Source organism: Hydra vulgaris, chromosome 08 (genome assembly GCF_038396675.1).
Source record: "Hydra vulgaris chromosome 08, alternate assembly HydraT2T_AEP".
Taxonomy (NCBI): Eukaryota; Metazoa; Cnidaria; class Hydrozoa; order Anthoathecata; family Hydridae; genus Hydra; species Hydra vulgaris.
In genome coordinates, this window is record NC_088927.1 from 51,917,873 (window position 1) to 51,932,500 (window position 14,628).

A 14,628-nucleotide genomic window follows, 5' to 3' on the forward strand; every position below is an offset into this window, starting at 1 on the left:
GTAGCACTAACGCGACGAAAATAAAAAAATTGCTTAGCAAACAAAAACAGGCTATAAGGATAATTTCAAACGTAGATCGCTTCTCACACACACAAACACTATTTAATGAACTCAATATCCTAAATGTATATAAACTAAACCTCTATCAAGTTCTTATTTTCATGTTCAAACTTGATAAAAATATATTACCAATCTTATTTTATTCAATTTTTGAAAAAATAAATCACATATACCCTACCAGATTTTCAAAATACAACTACATTCAATCCAAAACTTATTATTCCGCTACTAAATTCTCTATTGTAAACCGAGGACCAAAGTTGTGGAACATAATATTAAATAATGCACTGAAAACTAATTATTCTCTAAACCAATTCAAAACAAAACTTAAGCAATTACTTTTGTTAACTGAAAATGAATTAAATTTTTTCTAATAAAACTTCTTTATATTAGAAATCAATAATTAATAGTTAATTAATTAATTACTTTAGATTATTAATACATAATTAATCAATAATTGTACATATATTTTTATCATTTTAAATGATAATCTTCTTTTTGAGAAATTTATTTTTTATTTTGCGTTATTTATTAATCTTTTACTTTTATTTTATACTGTTTATTTGCTTTTACTTAATTGGCAATGAAAAGTATTATAAATATAATTAAATAAGTTAAACTATAAAATACTCTTCCAATAAAATGTTTTTAAATAAAATCATATCTTCTTATTTTTCAAACCAATTCTTAAATGTTATTTTTGTCATTTAATATTTTAATAAATTTTGTTTCTTTTATTTTACAAAGCAACTGTTATATCTTATTTTTTGAAAAACTATAAATTTTAAACGATATCATATATATTTAAATTTTCTTTTATAATATATATCAGAGATATATACATTGAAACTATATTTTATTGTCAAACTATATTTTGTCTAGTAATGACGCATTTTTTGGGGCTTAATGATAAGACTAAATTTGTCTTCTTCTAGCCCCGGTCATGTAATTATTTTTTTATAAGTTACGACTGTAAATTTTTTTTTATCGGCAAAAGTGTAAATAAAAAAAAAAAAAAAAAAAAAACTTAAATAAAGCAAAATCGATGACTTTATCATTAAAAAAAATAAATAAATCTTATGTTTCAGACGCGATAACTTTTTATTGAACAAAGATATAAGCAAAATTTCAACTAAATGATATCAGTTAACTATTCAAGAAATATAGCAAAAAAAGATTTTACAAAATAAAGAATAGAAAATTGAATATCTCATTTTAAACTACACAATGCCTGTTTTTTGCGCCAAAAAAGTTTTCATCCACTTTACAAAAATCAAATAAAATTGTTATGCAAACTCAATTTGCTAGTGTTTTAATATCTTTTGTTTCCACCTCAAGCTTTTATTACCTAATGCAGTCTGTTTTTCATGGTATAAACTAATTTTTGGGTAAATTCTGGAGTGATTGAGCCCCACTCTTTTATAATTATTGATTGTAGTTGTTGCCGATTCCTCACATCATGGTTCCTAATTCTTCTATCCAATTCATCCCACAGATGTTCGATAGAATTTAAATATGGAGATTGTGGGTTGTATGAAGTTGCTTAGCTATTTTAAATATAAGCCGTTCCTTGACACATTTGGCTGTATGTTTTGGATCGTTATCTAGCTGAAAAATAAATGACTTAGTAAGTCCCAATTTGTGGGCACTTTCTTCCAGATTATTTTTTAGAATGTTTAAATACACATTTTGATCCATATTTCTATCAATGAAAACCAAGTTTCCTACACCTGAAGCACTCATACACTCCCACACTAAAACACTTCCTCCGCCATGCTTCACCGTTGGACTCAAGTTTTTTTAAATGCTTCATTTGGTTTTCTCCAAACTTTAACTCTTCCATCTGATGAAAACACATTAAATTTTGACTCATCAGTGAAAAGGACAGTTTCCCATAATGTTTGTGGTTCATTAATATAAAGCTTTGCAAAGTGCAGTCATTTGGCTTTGTTTACTTTGCTGATGTAGGGCTTTTTCAATGATACTCTACCATTGTATCCAGCTCTTCTTAAGGTTATTTTAATAGTTTCAGGATCCACTTTTAAATTGTAATCATTTTGCAGCATTTTAGCAAGTTTTGGAGCACTTAATTTAGGATTTTGAATGACTCTTCTCAGAATAGCTCGTCGATGCCGCGCTACAGCAGTTTCTCCCTTCCCCCTTTTTTTATTGCTGATTATGATAGAGAACTTTATGCTGATTAAGAATCGCATAAAAGCATAGGTCTGAAAATTAATAAAAAGTGCGCTAATTCGCTGTTGAAGTTTAAAAAATTACACTAAGAAACGCTAATAATCGTCATTTTTTTAAATCGTTTTACATCAAAGTTTACATTTTGAAATCAATCGCTTAGAGAATCTTTTTTTAATTACGCAACCCGGTTTTTATTGTCGTCAAAATTAAATCATATTTAAATTAAGTTAAATGTTTTTATTAGTATATTTTATAATTTTTTAATTATTTTTTTAAAAATTAATTTAAGATTTTGCTTTTTAAATGTACATGCATCGACTGCAAAAATAGGGATTGGCGCAATTGAATGTACATACATCGACTGACAAAAAGGAAATGGCGCGATTAAAAGTACATGATTTGAGACAGGGTTAGGGTTTGGGCCAGAGATAAATCAGAACATGATGCGCTCAGCATTTTTCAACAGTTTTGCTTTACTTTTTTGATAGAAACCAGGCTTTTTTGAAATTTATCTTTGAAAAGAATTTTTTTTATAACCGAGTATGAAAAAATGGCGAATATTAGCGTTTTTTAGAGTAATTTTTTAAACTTCAACAGCAATTTAAAGCACTTTTTGTTGGTTTTCAGACCTATATTTTTATTCGAGTCTTAATCATGAAATTTTCTATCATATTCAGCAATAAAGAAAAAAAAGGAGGGGAGGGGGGGGGAAGAAACTGCAGTAGCGTCATCGATGCAATGCTTGAATCTTATTTGGACGTCCTGTACATGGCTTATCAGCAATTTTTTTGGTAAAAAACTGTACATGGCTTATCAGCAAATTTCTTTACTATTTCTCCTATATTTCGCTGTGATTTTCCCTCCTTCCATAGTCTAACAATTAGTGATCGAATTTCCTCTGCAACTCTCATTTTAAATAATTATTCTATCAAATATTAAAAATATAAAAGGTTCATATAAAGAAAAAATAATACAAAAATCTTACTAAATCTAATTTTTTTGGCGCAAAAAACAGGCAATGTGTAGTTTAAAATGCGATATTTAATTTTCTATTCTTTATTTTGTAGTATCTTTTTTTACTATATTTTTTGAATAGTTAACTGATATCATTAAGTTGAAATTTTACTTATATCTTTGTTCAATAAAAAGTTATCGTGTCTGAAAAATGAACAGGACAGGTGGATGAAAACTTTTTTGACAGTGTATCTGTGTATTTACTTTCTTTCATGCGATTCTGCCCATTAGGAACCATGAGGTGCTATTAAATATGAGTGCTCATAAATTATCGGAACTGTGAAGAGGTCTATTACGTAAAAATAACGTGGAAATAACGTTGAAATTTAAATATTAAAGTTTGCCGATGCAAATGTACTAATAATTCGGTATTAATATAAAATTTAATATTTCACACTAATTTATGCGTGGGCAAGTGCTTTAAAAACTTTTAATAAAAGTAATAATGTAATAAAAGTAAAAACATTAAAAGATTTTGATCTATGAAAATATGTATAATTTTACAAAAATTTATGTGAACTTGCATTATACACAAGTTTTTTAAGTCTTTTTACATTGTGTACAATACTTTACATTGCATATTTTATATAAAAATGGTGGATTAGAGAAGAATATTTAAGTCATTTAAAGATGTTTTTATAAATATGTAAAATTTAAAATCAAAGTCTTGTTATAGTTACAAAACTATAGTTTGGATCAGTAGATTTTGGTTTGTATAGCTATTTGTGCGAATATTGTTTGTGCGAATGAAAATCAATCAAGTTGAATAAAAATGGTTTGCCCATTGTCCGAATTGAAATGTGAAATTTGCAGTAAAAAATTAAAATATAACACTACAGTTGGTTGGTATAAGTTGTAACATAAATGTGATAAAACTACAGGTATTTTAACCTATTATATATAAATGATCATAAAATAACTATATTTATAAGAGTAGTATTAAAGACCATTTCATCTTTATCAAATCTTATGTAAAGTATTTATTGTATAAGTAATTATTATATGTAAATTATTTATAATCTTATGTAAAGTATTTATTGCATTCTTTTTGTCAGGGATTGGTATAATAACATCAGGTAAAGTAAGAGCATATATAAACTGGATTGCAGGTATAAACATACATCCAAAGTAGGTTGATGTTTTTATTTTACCGTTTTTTTTTAATATTTGGCTGCATTATTTATATAAAATAAAGATGCCATGCACAATAGTTCAGAACACAAATTTAAAGCTTGAGTTAAAAAAGAAAAAAGTAGGATAGGTAATGGAGGCTTTGATAATATAAGAGCTAAGGCATACAATAAAGTCATTTTTAAACATATTCACTTTGTTTTATCATGTGCATATAATGCTCTGCCAGAGAGAGGAACCAGTCAATGAAGATCTCTAAAGAAGAAAAAGATTTTTTTATTGATTTATCGGTAATGTCAAGCTGTTCAACTGTAATGGAGTTTAAATTAAAATCAATAAATAAAACATTTTCTGATTATAACATGCATATGTCATTTTATAAACATTATGAAAGTAACAAAGAGTATAAGTTATGACTTTTTTGAATAACTTCTATTACTCTGTCATCATACATAATTGTCTAGGATATGTCAATATTTTACAATTCATGACATTTTTCTGCCAATAATTTTTTTCTAAAACATAATAATCTAAAATATAAAGTTGCATAGATGACAAATTGTTAAATAAGTTTCTTATTTCATAAATAGTTAGTGTTTATAAAAAAGTTAGTATTTATAAAAAAAGAAAAAAATATTAAAAATTGCTTAAAGTATGCTTTACATATAGATATATTATATAGGTATAGTTTAAAGCTAATTTTCTTATAAAAAAAAAAAATTATTAAAAAGAAGTATAGTAGTTAAGGAAAAAAACTGTTTGTAAACCACTTTTTCCCAAACTTTTTTTCCTCTTTTTATTATATTTCAATGTATCCATTGAGAATTAAATCACATTTATATAGACTAATCTAGATTGGTTTGTCTACTAACTCTAACCTCTTAGTTGTATTCATGTCTGGTTTTTCAGATATTAATTAGAATTTTTTATACTACGTTTTTTTGCCGAGATTTCATTATGTTTTTTAAATTTGTGTTTTCAGAATTTTATTAATTTAATTTATATGTGATTTGATTGTATTTTCACCGTGTTTATTTATTTGATTCAATTCATTTTAAATTCACAGGTTAATGGCAAAAAATTTAAAAACAAAGTTTAACTTGACCAGATCTGAAACAAAACAAACAATAGAGAATGGATTTTAAATATTTACAAGGGGTTATGGGTAAGTATATTATATTTTTTTGCGCTGCTCAGACCAATATATATATATACATATAAATGTATATATAAATATATATAATTGTAAATATTTATATATATATTTAAAAAACTTTAAAATTATATATATATATATATATATATATATATATATATATATATATATATATATATATATATATATATATATATATGTATATATATATATGTACACACATATATATATTAGCGGTAGTCCAAGAAAGTAAGTTTTTAAATCTTAAATACCACACCCCCAATATTTGGGGCTAATATATAAAAAATAAGCCTCAAAAAACTTAAGCTCTATCAGATCACTTTTGAACACCCCTCATCAAGCCAAATATTTAGGAAAAAAATGAACAAAAAATGGTTATTTTTGGGCATCGTGAGGGAGGGGTCATTTTTATTTTTTGTTATTTTTTTACTATATCATACATCATATATACATCATTATATTGATGCTTGCATAATATTTAAGTAATTGGCTATTTGATAATACGTGCTAAAGTTGATCGTATAAACAAAGTAATTAAGGCAAATTTGGATTTTATTACCCTTTTTTTCATAAAAGTAAGATTAATTTTGTGTCGCTTTAAATAAGTTTGTTGTTATATTTTATTTATTTAGCTTTGTAGAAAAGTGAGTGATAATAAGCTGTTGCTAGCTGTTGCTATGTGTAAAATAAGTTAATGACTCTAGTAATAATGAATTAAATTACTGTAATTGTAACTGTAATTGCTTCCCTGTATACAGGTGTGTAATTCAGGTATACAGTAGAGTACATGTAATATTAAAATTCTTAAGAAACTATACTGTCTGTAAATACTGAACTAACTTAGGAAAACATAAATACTAGTCATTTCTCTTTTTATATCATATCAATTTATTCTTTTTTTTATTACAGGATGGGTAAGAAACAAGAGCTGAAAGTTACTCAATGAGCCCAGGTGGAAATATTGCGATCCGAAGGCAAGTCATTTAGAGCAATTGGGGAGATCTTAAATATATCACCTGGTACAGCTTGTAAAACATTTAAACGGATCCGTGACACTAAAACGTATTCATCACGCCCTCGCTCTGGCCGACCAAGGAGAACTACAGTGCAAGATGGTTGTGCAATTTATAGGATTGCTGTATGCACGCCTCGTGCAACGTCTGGGTTTATAAGAAGTAGACTACCGGAAATCTGCAGAAACATGAGCTACAAATCTATTTGAAGAAGATAATCTGAAAACGGTTTGAAAAGCTGCAGACCAGCAAGAAAGCCAAAGCTCTCATTGAAAAACATTAAATATCGATTGCAATTTTGTGAGAAATACAAGGGCTGGTCCGAGTATGATTGGGAACGAGTTATGTTTAGTGATGAGTCAAAGTTCACACAATTTACTTCCTATGCACCAAAAGTTTGGCGTCCAGCACTAATGAGGTACAATAGCAAATATGTTTTGCCCACTGTCAAACAACCAAAGAAGCTGATGATCTGGGGAGCAATATCAGTGTTTGGCCGTGCAGGTCTCTGGGATATGCCAGACGGAACTACCATTAATGCCAATGTTTACTTAGGTATTTTAAAAAAAAATTTGCCTAATTTTATGGAAATACATGGAAGCACAGTCTTTCAACATGATGGGGCACCATGCCATGGTACTAAAGTAGTGAAACAGTGGCTAACATCATCAGGTTTTAAAATCTTGGGACCATGACCAGGTAACTTGCCTGTGGTACACTATGAAGAGAAAAGTGGCAGAGAACAATTCAACCTCTCAGGCTGATCTCCTGGAAAAAGTCAAACAAGCCTGGACATCGGATATCACCGAAGATAACTGTCGTTCACTAATTTATTCAATGCCTCGTCGTATATATATATTAGCGGTAGTCCAAAATAGTAAACTTTAAAATCTAAAAATCCATACCCCCTATATTTGGAGCAAATATATAAAATATGAGCCAGATAAAGTTTGAGCTCTATCAGATTACTTTTGAACCCCCTTCACCAAGCCAAATATTTAGGGGGAAAATGAACGAAAATGGTCTTTTTTAGGCATCTCGAGGGAGGGTCATTTAAAAAAAAAATTTTTTTTACTCTATATATATATATATATATATATATATATATATATATATATATATATATATATATATATATATATAAATATATATATATATATATATATACCTATATTTTAGACCTATATTTTAGTTTAAAAATATATGATTTTTTTGTTAACCGTCGAAAATCTTTTTTTGGTGCTATTAAAAATCATGAAAATAAGTACGGTTTGAAGTTTTTAGTTCTTTTTATTGCTATATATTTACAGGGTCGTAGACAGGGATTGACACACTGTACAAATTCACCTGGTCCGGGTGTTCGGGTGGCTCGGATTTAGTGGATAACTTAAGAAAGAAAAAAAATTTTTATCAATAAATCAACATATCTCATAACTTTTATTTATTTTTGGCCCTTTAGTGACAGTTTTTTTTTTCGGCAACTTAAAATTACTTTTTTTTTGGGCCCTTTAAAAACTATTTTGTTTTGGGCCTTTCAAAAACTATTTTGTTTCGGCGCTAAAAATCTAAAAAATTTTGAGAAATCATTTCATTCAAAAAATTAATTGTTTTACGTTTTTTTTGATTTTATTCAGTAAGTTTTGACCTTAATTTGATGCCATTAAATTTATTTGATGCCATTAAATTTACGAAATATTCAACTAATTTAAAATTTAGGTGATAAATTATCAGCATAAAATCAAAGCTCAGAAAGAAAACAAGCAAAATTTAAGCAACAAGAACTAGAAATAGTAAAAAGAACTTTGGATAGTCTTGTTTTCGCAACTGTTCAACATCAACTTGATTCTTCTGTGGAAAATCCATCTAAAACAAGACGATTGGATGATATTACCAGTCAAACGTCAGATGATGTTGTAGATCTAGCGAAGAATAAACGAGATAAACCAACCGAAGAAAAATCAAATTTCTAAGATTTGCCAGAGATCGAAGAGACTGGAAACAACCGTAATTATGAAATTACAAATTTCACTACAAGGATACCGAAGATTTTTTTGATGTATTTTGACATCGGTTATTTTAGAATGAGTGATTCAAAGCTTTTGGAAGAAGGTTTTTTGAAAGGTCCCGGAAAATCCCCTTCTGAATCTGAACTTTCTGAGGACAAAACTGCTTTAAAACTTCGGAGTTACGTTTTAAATTACAAATTAAGCAATAATGAGTTAATGGAGATTGGCTGGTGTGGAGCAAAGTTATGCAATCCTTATTTTGTTTGTCTTGCCGAAATTTTTGTGATCTACCGGACAATCAATGCTCAACATTGGCAAAAGAACAAGAATGGACTATTGCATAGGATATTATGAATTGTATCAAAAAATTCCCGAACATGAACAATCTGCTAATTATAAAAGTTGTTACTTGACATGGTTAAGTCGAAATCTATCTTTATTGAAACTATCTAACAATACCTTTGTTAACTCTATTAATCACCAAGTTCAAAAAAAATCACAAACCTGGAAAAATCTATTAAAAAGTTTTCTAGACGTAATTTTGTTCCAAGCTCAAGAAGGTTGGCTTTCAATAGCAAAGATGCATAGTTACTTGATCAGTAACTATGATTTTTTGCTCAAAAATTATCTAGAAAAAGTAAAAGCATCTCTAAGTGACAAAAAGATCTAGCCTACTGCTTATAAATGATAAAAGAAAATGAAAAATGTCCATCATTACAAAAGAGGATATTAAGGTTGCCATTGATGCATTTCCAGTTCCATGTGAAATGCATTTTGATGGCAAGACCTTGTTAGACAAACAAAGGAAAATTATTAGAGAGGGATAGAATGGTTGTTTTTGTTTTTAATGGAGAAACTTAACTACTGGGAGTACCTCCGCTAGCATCATCCATTGGTGAAGTTCAGTTCTTAGATGTTACGAATTTAATTAAGGAGTATCAACTTATGACAAAAACTAGAGGAATGTGCTTTGATACAACGTCATCCATTATTGGGACAAATAAAAGATCAGTTTCCAGAATATCTATAGAACTAGATATGTATCTTCTCCAATAAGCCTGTAGACATCATGTGACTGAATTAAGAATGCTAGATTTTTGGAAATTAGTGACCTAAGACAAAATTAATGGACCTGATAATCTTCTTTTCAGAAATTTAAAAGATATTTTTGAAGAACCAAATTTTAATTATAATCCAGTTCAACTGTTATGATTTGATTGGAATAAGGTTAAAAGATCTCTTTTAGAAAAAGCCAGCAAATAAGTCATTGACATTTTGCAGAGCTTATGTTGGTAAACCAGGTATTATAAGAGATTATAGAAGTGAGCTGGCAGAATTGGTTGTCACTTATTTATCCCCTTTAATATATAAAGTAAGAAAAACTGGTGCTATTCATCATGCAAGATTTTTAGAGAAAGCAATTTGTTATTAACTGCTATCCAATCAACTTGTGTTTGTTAAAGAAAATGATAAGCTGATAACTGAAATTAAGTTTTCATCAGATTTTATTGTTTGCTTTTATGCAAAATTGTATCTACAATCTGAGGATGTCGTTAAAGCTCTGTTTTTTGATCTTAAATCAAATGCATTTGTACAAGAATGTATGTACAAACCCAAAAGGTTTTGATGCTGTATTAGAGTCTCAGTATAAGCATTGTTGTGATTTGGATTCAACTATGATACCTCTAGCTTTGTTAGATGATGAGTTAGAAGAAAAGGCAAAATTTGCATCAGCAATTCTGTCATTTGATATATCTAGCTGACTACTATTAGCCTGAGAACAAAGTAAAAGTTGATATCAAGGAAACTTATAAAATGGATACAAACAGCTAAGACAGACAAAGAATTTTTTTTGTAAAAAACCACCATCTTTGTCTGTCTTAGTTAACAATTTTTCTTACCTGATTTTTGACATGATTGGGCTTGGTAAGCAACGAGTTAAATACTGTCTCTCACTTCCAAAAAATTGTTGGCATACTCAGTCGTGATTCAAATGTTTTAAAAATATGCTGAAAATTTGATTTTTGTAAATGACCATTCAGAACAGTATATAGGTATGACGGGACAGAGTATTCTTAGATACTCCAATAAAACTAAAAACCAGAATAGATAGCTCACAGTACACAAAGTTTGATCTGTATTTAGAGCACCAAAACTAAAATCCAGTACAATTTCAAAAAGTAAATTTAATGATGGCCTTGGTGTGATACAGAAAAAAATAAAAAGATAAACTTGATAACTAAATTAGATTGTCAAATAAGATATTTTTGTAATAAAATTTAAAATATACGTTAGAATTTTTATTTACCCTTACTCATTTTAATATTTCAGTATAAATAAATAGCAGTATTTTAAGTATTGGTAACTGAAATTCTAGTGGTCACAGCCAACTACTGCTTATACTTTTTGGCAGAAGTTCGTTGCCCCCTCATATATGAGGACAATGACATTGGTTGCCCCCTCCGGCATGTTTTGGGAACAAGCATAGGAGTCTGTGTGTTTATATATACACACAGGGCTCATAAATTTATTTAATACATGTATCTATCTATCTATCTTTCTATCTATCTATCTATCTAAATATATATATATATGTATATATATATATATATATATATATATATATATATCAATATATATATATAGATAGATGTATATATATATATATATATATATATATATATATATATATATATATATATATATATATATATATATATCTATATATATATAAATATATATATAAATATATATATATATATATATATATATATATATGTATATATATATATATGTATATATATATATATATATATATATATATATATATATATATATATATGTATATATATAGAAATATATATATATATATATATATATATATATATATATATATATATATATAAATGTATATACATATATATATATATATATATATATATATATATATATATATATATATATATATATATATATATATAAATGTATATACATATATATATATATATATATATATATATATATATATATATATATATATATATATATATATATATATATATATATATATATATACACTACGGAAAAAAACACATACTGAAACTTTTTAGTCCTTGTGTAATAAGTTCTCGATCACGAGGTAATCCACTGTTATTCAGAGTGGTAGCCCTCTTACCAAATATAAAATATCAGATTGAACAATTTGTAAATCATTGATGATAATGACTACACCTTATTCAACTGACCAATTTGCAGCTCTAGCAGCCAACTGGCCAGCCCTTGGTCAAGGTAACGAATCTCAAAAGCTTGCTTCTCAAAAGCTGCTTCTCAAAAGCTTGATGCTACGATATCAAAACTAATAGCCACAGTCAGCATGCTTCTCACCCGCGTATCTGTTCTTGAAACTGAAAATGTTACTCTAAAAGCAAATCTTTTTCAACAGCCAGCATCATAAAAGCAAATCTTACTCTAAAAGCAAATCTTTTTCAAAAGTCAGCATCTCCGAGCTTGACCACAACTCTTAACTGGGCAAGCGCAGTCAAGCACGGTTCAGAAGCCAATAAAGCAATTATCACAGCAGTCAACGAAAATGCTAAAATTGTAGAAACAAAATCAAAAAGAGCTATAGTTGTCGGTCTTCCAAAATCCTTTGACAATAATCAGAGGCTAATTTCAGTTCAAAGTATGCTTAAAAAACTTAACTATAATGTTGCTTTTAAAGTTGTTGGGCATTTCACAAAAAAGATCAACAACACCACCAGTTTAACTACAGTAGCACCTGAACCAAATGAATTGATCATCATTGAGTTTGACTCGAATGAGCACCGCAATGATCTCTTATCTAATGCAAAGCGAATTGCCTCAATAGATGAATTAAAATCTGTCTACATTCGCCCAGACCGTACACCTCTCGAACAAGAAACATTCAACAACTTGAACAAAAAGCGTGCTACAGAAAATGCAGAACTATTGGCAAAAGATTTACTTGACAAACCCTTTCGATTTGTTATCCGCAGCGAAAAAATCAAATGCATTGACACATCCAAAACAGTCAACATCACTGGAAGAGAGAAGAATCCATTCGTCAAATGGAAATCAGCTGCTGAAGCCATTCAGTCGCTCTCAACATCTCACTAGTTCAACATTCTTTAACAAGGCCAGCTCTTCCATCAAATTATCTCATCTTTCGTGCTTCTACACCAATGCAACCTCCCTCAATCCAATAAAACTCATCGAACTGTCCTTACTTGCAGAAAACAATTCTTTTGGCATTATTTTTATCACCGAGACATGGTTCAATGACCAATCAACTCCCTCTCTTCAGAACTACAACCTCTATTGTTCAGACCGTCGCAACCATATCGGAGGAGGTGTAGCTAAATACATAAATAGTAAAATAATCTCAAACAAAATAGAGGAATCCCTACTACACAAAGATTTTATTCCCTACTATTCAGAACAGTTATGGGTTGAACTAAAGCTTTTGAATGAAACTCTGCTCCTAGGCTGCATTTATAGACCAAAGATTTCAAGTGCTATTTTCCATGCCAAAACTTTAATATCGACTAAAAAATACAACGGTATCATCATTGCTGGTGACTTCAATTTCCCAGAGATTACTTGGACTTTCAACTCAGTCTTTTCCTCTAGTAAAATTGGTCTCAGTTCTTCATTTGTCTCTCTTTTTCAAGATTGTCATCTTCACCAAATTGTCACTGTCCCTACTTTAAAACCTGCTAATTGCCCTATGACAAAGACTCTTGATCTCATCATATGCGATTCTTCATATCGTGCTAGCAAAATCAAAATCGGTCCTCCACTCGGTTTGTCTGATCAACATCATTGCACTATCACCTGGCATTACCAACTGGCTTCCAGCATAAAATTATCACGTTTCAACAGCTCTAAATTTACATACAAGCATGGTAACTACGAAAAAATCAACATAGAATTCAATAATGTTGACTGGTCGTCTATTTTTAAAGACTTAAATTTAGAACAATGTTACCAACTTTGGCTCAACAAATACAATGAGTGTTGTCTTCAATTTATCCCTCATATGCCAAACAAACCATCCCCCAAAAAACAACCATGGATGACAAAAGAACTATTATCTTTTATTCGTCTTAAAAAATCGCTATGGGCTCGTAACGTCAGTTAAAAATGGAAAATCACATCACTGGTTGGGGAATATAGGGAAACTAGAAAGTTTGTTAAAAAATTAAGTCATTCTTCTCTGAAATCTTTCGAAACTGCCCTTGCCAATGATAAGCGTATTCCTAAAAGACTGTTTTCATACATAAATAGTAAACGCTATGTAATAAATCAGATCTCATCTATGCGAATCACCAGTTCCAGTGAGATCATTAGCCCTGACGAAATTACAATAGCCAACTCACTTAACAGTCAATTTCAATCAGTTTTCAGCAAAGAGCCATCCAATGACAATCTTCCCCGTTTTGATCGTAGAACTAACACAATCCTCAATAGCATATCTTTTGATACTCTGGCCCCTCTAATGGAACTCTCAGCACTAGATACATCTAAATCACTTGGTGTAGATAATGTCAGTCCTCACGTTTTACGCTTTTGTTCTACCTCAATGTCTTCTCAACTTACTCTCATCTTTCAAAAGTCATTTGACAATTGTAAAATTCCAAGCTCATGGTCCAAAGCAAATGTAACACCTTTAATTAAGTAGGGCTCCAGAATCGACCCATCAAACTATAGACCAATATCCCTCATCTCGATTCCGTGTAAAATAATGGAGAAATTAGTTAAGAAGGCAATCATGCAGCATTTAAAATCAAACAATCTTTTATCAGATAGCCAACACGGATTTTTAGAGAAAAAAGCATGCATTACAAATCTCCTTGAAACAATGGACTTCTTGACTGGAAATATAGCCAGAAAGCTACCAGCTAAAGTCGTATTTCTGGATTTTGCTGAAGCTTTTGACAAAGTCCCACATCAACGAATAATTTACAAATTAATAATGTACGGAATCGAAGGCAATCTTCTCAATTGGATAAAA

At 29.2% G+C, this 14,628-nt stretch overlaps 1 protein-coding gene across 2 annotated transcripts in view; it reads right to left on the reverse strand.

The window, feature by feature from the left end:
• The window catches only part of LOC136083949 (uncharacterized), a 150,704-nt gene that overhangs the window by 83,239 nt on the left and 52,837 nt on the right, over positions 1–14,628 (reverse strand). The window lies entirely within an intron of this gene.